Raw genomic sequence first — 7,528 nt, 5'->3', positions numbered from 1 at the left:
CAGTCCACGAGTCCAGCAGTCAAGCTCAGAAACTAGTCGCACGTCACGTGATTGTGGAGTAATTGTGAAAGGTGCGGTTGCAATCTGTTTAAATATAACATTAATAAATAGTTTTAGAACAATTCAAAGCGTTTTTAAAGCATAAACAAAAAGTACAAAAACAACACAAAGTATGTTTACAAATAGAGCCCCACACATTATCAAATACATGATCCATCTTAGTTATATAAGTGGCAACTAGTTGACCTAAGTGACTATTTATGTCAAATTAGCAGTTCTACTGTACATTTATAGTCTTAATTTCCAATGCCTCAATAACAGTACAGTATTTACCATTATACAACAAAAGGAGAAGAACATTTCACAGTTGGTTCACAGTCAGGATGCCTATGTAATAGTGGGCACTTGAGCCAGCACTGGCGGGTGTGTTCCAGTCCTGTGAAGTGCAACACTGGCGGGTGTGTTCCAGTCCTGTGAAGTGCAGCACTGGCGGGTGTGTTCCAGTCCTGTGAAGTACAGCACTGGCGGGTGTGTTCCAGTCCTGTGAAGTGCAGCACTGGCGGGTGTGTTCCAGTCCTGTGAAGTGCAGCACTGGCGGGTGTGTGCCAGTCCTGTGAAGTGCAGCACTGGCGGGTGTGTTCCAGTCCTGTGAAGTGCAGCACTGGCGGGTGTGTTCCAGTCCTGTGAAGTGCAGCACTGGCGGGTGTGTTCCAGTCCTGTGAAGTGCAGCACTGGCGGGTGTGTTCCAGTCCTGTGAAGTGCAGCACTGGCGGGTGTGTTCCAGTCCTGTGAAGTGCAGCACTGGCGGGTGTGTTCCAGTCCTGTGAAGTGCAGCACTGGCGGGTGTGTTCCAGTGCTGTGAAGTGCAGCACTGGCGGGTGTGTTCCAGTCCTGTGAAGTGCAGCACTGGCGGGTGTGAGCCAGTCACTTTGGTTATTTTCATGAACACACGTATATTCCGCACAGCACCAATTAACCGTTTCTGGAATTCAGAGTCAGCCCAGGTTGGCCATTGCAGTCGTGAAAAAAGCTTGCAATGTGCAGCTCTGTTCCCCTGTCGGCTTCTTCTCCAGCACACGCCTCCCTGCTACGTGATGACGGGTAAGATACAGCAAACCAGGCCAGGAAAAGAGTCTGCGGCTGGCTCTGTGTGGCCAGCAATGGAAGCACCCTTTTTTAGGGCCTAGATTCTTTTGAAGCTAATGGCTGCGTGCCAATTTTCGGTTTCTCAGAAAATGATTTTCTGTAATAGCTGGAATTCCTTTTATTTTTAGGCCCTGCGCAGAGTCTCGTCCCTCTTTTTGTTGCTGCTGCAGTTTGAAACCCTGCCTGAATATGAAGCACACATTCTAAGAAGTCTAGGGAAGCGAGGACTAGTATTTAAATTGATTGGTTTTCCCTTCCTGTTGACGGCTTAAGTGCTTCTCTTACAGTCTCAGTGGAGGAGCACTGCCTCTATAACCAACTGAGTACCCGAAGAAGTGCTTTTATTACTATCATTGTCATCAAGTCCTACAGAGCGAGTCACTGTAACAAGAAGACAAGCTGGGAGTGCAAAGAAACACTACACTGAATAGATTGCTATGGGCTCAAGGGAAAATGCAATATAGTTTAAAATTAGGGTGCAGCTTGGAATGCACCAACAAACGAGTGAGTATGGAACACAGTCTGTCCTAGCCAATTTAACTAGACTGGATCCCAGGAGTTCATACAGTCTGCCCTAGCCAATCTAGCCAGACTGGATCCCAGGAGTTCATACAGTCTGCTCTAGTCAATCTAGCCAGACTGGATCCCAGGAGTTCATACAGTCTGCCCTAGCCAACCTAACCAGACTGGATCCCAGGAGTTCATACAGTCTACCCTAGCCAATCTAACCAGACTGGATCACAGGAGTTCATACAGTCTACCCTAGCCAATCTAACCAGACTGGATCCCAGGAGTTCATACAGTCTACAATAGCCAATCTAACCAGACTGGATCCCAGGAGTTCATACAGTCTACCCTAGCCAATCTAGCCAAAGACTGGATCCCAGGAGTTCATACAGTCTGCCCTAGCCAATCTAGCCAAAGACTGGATCCCAGGAGTTCATACAGTCTGCCCTAGCCAATCTAGCCAAAGACTGGATCCCAGGAGTTCATACAGTCTGCCCTAGCCAATCTAGCCAAAGACTGGATCCCAGGAGTTCATACAGTCTGCCCTAGCCAATCTAGCCAAAGACTGGATCCCAGGAGTTCATACAGTCTGCCCTAGCCAATCTAGCCAAAGACTGGATCCCAGGAGTTTATACAGTCTGCCCTAGCCAATCTAGCCAAAGCAATGCTACAGGAAACTTGAAGCCAGGGCTGGTTTCACTGCAGGCTGCTAACTAACATTGTAATAAGAGCAGCCCTAGCAATGTGGCAGGGAACCTGAAGCCAGGGCTGGTTTCACTGCAGGCTGCTAACTAACATTGCAATAAGAGCAGCCCTAGCAATGTGGCAGGGAACCTGAAGCCAGGGCTGGTTTCACTGCAGGCTGCTAACTAACATTGCAATAAGAGCAGCCCTAGCAATGTGGCAGGGAACCTGAAGCCAGGGCTGGTTTCACTGCAGGCTGCTAACTAACATTGCAATAGGAACCACACAGAATGATTGCAAATATCTTAAAAGGATCAGGGCCAGTTAAACAAGAAACTATGAACCTGTCATTTAAATCATTTAATCTGTGAGAAAACTGAGGAGAGAAAATAGGGTTAAACTGCAATCATTTAAGAGCCCTATTTTTGTATTAAAAAAAAAAAAAAAAAAAGTTTGATGACTTTATATAATTGTTAGTGTTTCCTGTCATTTATATTAAAATTATTCAGATCACATGCAGTGACAGACAGGTCATGTAAAGAAAAAAGGTTTTCATTGGGTTCTGCTCTATTTCCTATCTAATTTCTGCATACCCTATTATAAACGTTTACCATAGTAAAAGCACTGCAAAGTGTAATAAATCACAGTGAAAACATGGTAGAGCATACAGAGGTATGGTAAAGCACATTAATAAACATGGCAAAGCAGGGTCAACTATGGCAAATGCTGGTAAACCTGCAAAAATACCATGGTAAACTTAAAAGGGACAGTCCAGTAATTAAGGATGAAGTCACAGGAATAACACACACTCTACTGTCTGCTGCTATTGGGAAAATGACAAATGAAGGTTTAATACATGTAAGTTTTGAGGTATATATAATTCCAGTTGTCCAGAATTGTACACACAGCACTTTCTCCAGTTCAAAATCACTTTCAACTTATATGTCAATGCCCTTAACGCTTTGCTGTTTGTATGTCACTTTGCTCATGTGCCTTTTATTGCACCAAATCTGGAAAACAGACTTTGACAGAAAGAACTCTGTAGTTTAAAAGTGCTGTTTGGGTAGAAAAATGAATGATAACTGACTTACATGCTACTGTTAAAGCAGGTCCTTCCATACATTCCATACAGCTTACCTGTTACTCAGCTGATTGGTGGTGTTTGTTCTGAGCCTTCTTGTTTTATCAGGACTGTCAGCTTCGCCTCCTGCTCCTCCATGCTTTTTATTCCCAGAGCAGACGTTTTCAAGTTGACCCAGCCTGGAAATGTGTGCCCTGAGCCCTGAATCGTTTCGTTGCTGGCTGCCTCTTGGATTAACTGACCAGTCCTTCCTTGGTCTGCTTTGTGTTTGGGGAGCTGGGGTTTGTTAAGGGCAGAGTGCTTTCCTTGCCTAGCTGCTACATGTTCAGCACTTTCATTACCCCAATTAAAATAATCAAATCGGTCTGTATAATGTCTCAGTTAATATCTTTGTTTTCTTAAAGTTTCAAACTGGTGATTAATCTGGGTTAATGAATTAATGCCCACTGGCAATGATGACATTAATTAATCAATGTTTCAGTGCTACAGATGCCTGCACTGTTGCTATAGCAAACAAGCACAAAGAATCAAACACAGAGAAGACAAAGATCATACTAATCCTGGTTAGATCAGTTTGTCATGTGAAAGTTTAGATTCCTCTATTGGACGTACAGACATGTCCAGAATATAAATAGCCTAAGAGTGCATTAAGTTTTGTTTAATTCCCTTTTCCAAAAGAAAGGGCCTTTTTTATAACGGGTACATTTTTGGGACAATTTGGAGTAGTTCAATGCGTTTAACTCAATGCATTCTGATAAGTGTAGTCCTGCTTCTATAAGGGGCTATGTGGTCCAGTGTTTAAAGAAACAGAGTTGTAATCAGGGGGTCCCCAGTTCAAATCCCAGCTCAGCCACTGACTCATTGTGTGAGCCCAAGCAAGAGACTGAACCTCCTTGTGCTCTGTGTTTCAGGTGAGACGTTGTTGTAAGTGACTCTGCAGCTGATGCACAGTTCACACACCCTGGTCTTGTACCTTGTAACATGTTTTGTGATGGTGGTCCACTATGAAAGGTGCTATATAAAAATAAACATGAAAGATGATTCTCTTAGACAAGTGAAAGGTGATGTGTACCAGAATGTATTGGGGTGTTGAGAGCAGGGCTGCAGTGTGAAGCATTTCATTATCAAGCAGTAATTTTGGAACAGGTGCCATTAATTAGTGTCATCCAATGTGAAAGCAGTGCCTGCTTAGTACCATGGTTAAATTATCCCCTTTTCCGGTGAAAATGTTTAAAGCAAAAACTATTGCATAATGTGTACGACAACTTGGAATACAAAGGTGTCTGTGCGTGCTCTCCGCTAGAGAAGCACACTAGAGACACCTAGAGGCGAGGTCATGCATTACATATTCTCACTATATCAAAATATACCTATACTATACTTAATTAAAATGTGCATCAATTTTAAAACCGCTTGTGTGAACTCTATGGAGTTCGAGAAGTTGCCCTGCCAAAAAATAAATACATTTAAAACATGTACGCATTATAAAACAGATACATAGATTAGGAAACTTCACATGGTACAATTGTGCAGTGATTGAAGGGAATTTAAAAACATCATTTCAAGACCGACAGCGAAAGGCCAGATAAAACTGCCCCTCCTCCCCACCCCCATTTCCAAGTGATGTATTTTATCAAAGTAAACTACATTTAATTAATTTGTAGCTGCAGTGTCGATGTGGGAGTGTCGGCTGTTTGTTGCCATAGTGGTTCTCTGCCGGGCCTTAACCCAAATATTTGTCAATCTAAAATGGACCAGGTTTAGAAATATTATTATTATGAAATTCGTTAGGGCTTCGGAAAAGGGTTAAATTAGCGAAATCCCTTTTATAAGTCGTGCATTTAAAAAAGAAAATTAAAGACAGGAATACAATAAAATAAAAGTAATTGAACTGCAACCGCTTGGTGGCGCACAAGTATAAATAAAGAGTTGCGAGGAGGTTTTTCCTCTATCCGTGTTGGAGGAACTGATCCCGGTCTGCGCAGTTGTTGTGAGCGGTTGAAGAGGCGTGTGAACTTTTATTATCCTTTAACATTTGAATCTGTTTCAATCAGGCGTTCAAATAATCCATCCGATTGTTTGCTTGCATATATACTTTGACTTTCTTTCCGATCCTTCCGTTTAACTATGAGGGCGAAGGTAAGCATCATTTTAACATCTTATTATAATGATAAAACAAATTAAAGGATTAGACGCCGCTCAGTTTTGGTCTGCTGTGTTTTGCTAATAAACGCAAACCAGTCGAGCGCGCGTTTAATCGTAAGCACAGTTTATATGTACAGGCCTTGATTCGCTTTCTCAAAACTCCTCCTTATTCAATCTTTATTTGTAAAGTCCTATGTATTTATTTGATTTGTGTGTTTAGAATTATTTCGTGAATCTTGCGCTTTTATTGCCTGCAGTTGTATACTGTTGGATATCAAGTCTGGGTGGATAAGTGCCTGTTTATAATGCATTGAGAATGTAACTGGTTACATTGATTTAAATGCCTGTTTCTCTTTCACAGTGGCGGAAGAAGCGCATGCGCAGGTACGGTTTTCTGGATTTGTGTATACCTTTTCAAAGGGCAGTACACTCTAGGATTTAAATTGCACAAGTCTTTTGATGGAGGGAATTTTGATTTGCAATATAGCCCCCTTCCTTCTGAATGGTACTCTTCTGTACCAGTTAGTTAATACCCAGTATCTGCTCTTCGTTTTCACTTTAACTTTTAGGTAATTACCAGATCATCCGAATTTCTAGATTGAATTGCAGTAGCACAGAAAATAGGGATGGAGTGTTTAGGCCATAAACCTGTGGTGCGGGTTACGCTCGAAAAAACATGGTAGGCAGGGAAAACATTTTCCCGAATAAGCGTGTGAGCTGGTAAGTGGCAAGCGATAGTTTACACTGTCATCTTGCATCATTCCCCCACCCTGTCCCCTTTCTGCACAGCTGGTGCTGTTGCATTTTGAGGGTGCATCTTCATTAATACACTCTCTGCCTGCCTTTATGCTATAGGATACAAACTAGTCCCAGTTTGTTCAAATTTGGTTCATGGTTTTCACCAAGAGCTAGGGGAATTTATGGGGGGGGGGGGGGGGGGGGGGGGTGTATATGAATTGCAGCTGATGGTTGGCACTTTTATTGTTGGATAACCTTACTCTGGCTGATCTGTGAGATGGCTCTGCTATGTAAGGTACCCCTTGAAATTGTGCCTATAAAACCAGTGTAAGACGTGCACATGTGGCCTTGTCTTAATGATTTTGTAACTGTTGTACCAGTAAGCGATGAAGTTAGTAAATCAGTAACTGGTGGTGGCTGTATATCCCCATCAGTTGCTATGTATAGAATTATTACATATTGTTTCCTATCTATTTTATAATGCGTAAAGTTTTGGCAGGGCAACTTCTTGACCGCCATAGAGTTGACACAACAGTTTTAAAATTTCTAAATTAAAGCTATGCATGCTCTGATACCAGCTCTCTCTAGACTACAAGACACAGCACTTGTGTGGTTTTTTTTTTTTTTTTAAGTTTTAATCCATTTCTATAAACTGCTACTCGCTAGTTTAAGTGCATAGTAAGGTTTAACAGTTCTCTAACTCCCAGGCTGAAGCGCAAGAGGAGAAAGATGAGGCAGAGGTCCAAGTAAACCTGCTGCGCCCACTGCTCCAGATCCAAGACCTGAACCGTCCAATGGACTGAGCACAGGAGACAAAGTCTGCAAGAAGTCTTTGAAGCAGTGCTGTTGAGACTGACCTGAGTCTATCGCTGACCTTCTACAGCTCTTCTTGCACGTTGTATTACCTCCTGTGGTGGGGGGTGTGTTGGGGTGTTGTGTTGTGTGGTGGTTTTTTTTTTTTTTTTTTTTTAAATTTTAAATAAAATGAATGAGTTTTATTTATTTTTTTTGTGGGAAGTTGGCTGGGTAAAAGATGTTTCTTTGAATTTCAAGATCACTGACTGGTGCATTGCGTGTATTTGGACAGGTTCAGACGATAGCAGTTATAGTCTTTGTTTAGTTTTGCAGGTATGGGAGTTGTAAACAGCAAAGGTAGAAATCTGTGGGGGAGGTTGGGTTCTGGTGTCTGCTGCAAAGGGTGTTACGACCATAACAATTGGGTTACAC

General features: G+C 42.4%; 1 long non-coding RNA gene across 1 annotated transcript; it reads left to right on the top strand.

The window, feature by feature from the left end:
• The first annotated feature begins 5,348 nt into the window (after positions 1-5,348).
• On the top strand, positions 5,349-7,274 carry LOC121322041. The gene is made up of 3 exons (XR_005950997.1): positions 5,349-5,557; positions 5,925-5,947; positions 7,009-7,274. It is a non-coding gene; the product is annotated as an uncharacterized LOC121322041 (long non-coding RNA).
• Positions 7,275-7,528: the final 254 nt, after the last annotated feature.

This window comes from Polyodon spathula, chromosome 10 (genome assembly GCF_017654505.1).
Source record: "Polyodon spathula isolate WHYD16114869_AA chromosome 10, ASM1765450v1, whole genome shotgun sequence".
Taxonomy (NCBI): Eukaryota; Metazoa; Chordata; class Actinopteri; order Acipenseriformes; family Polyodontidae; genus Polyodon; species Polyodon spathula.
Note: the sequence above shows the minus strand (reverse complement) of the source record. Positions and strands in the feature narration are given on the sequence as shown.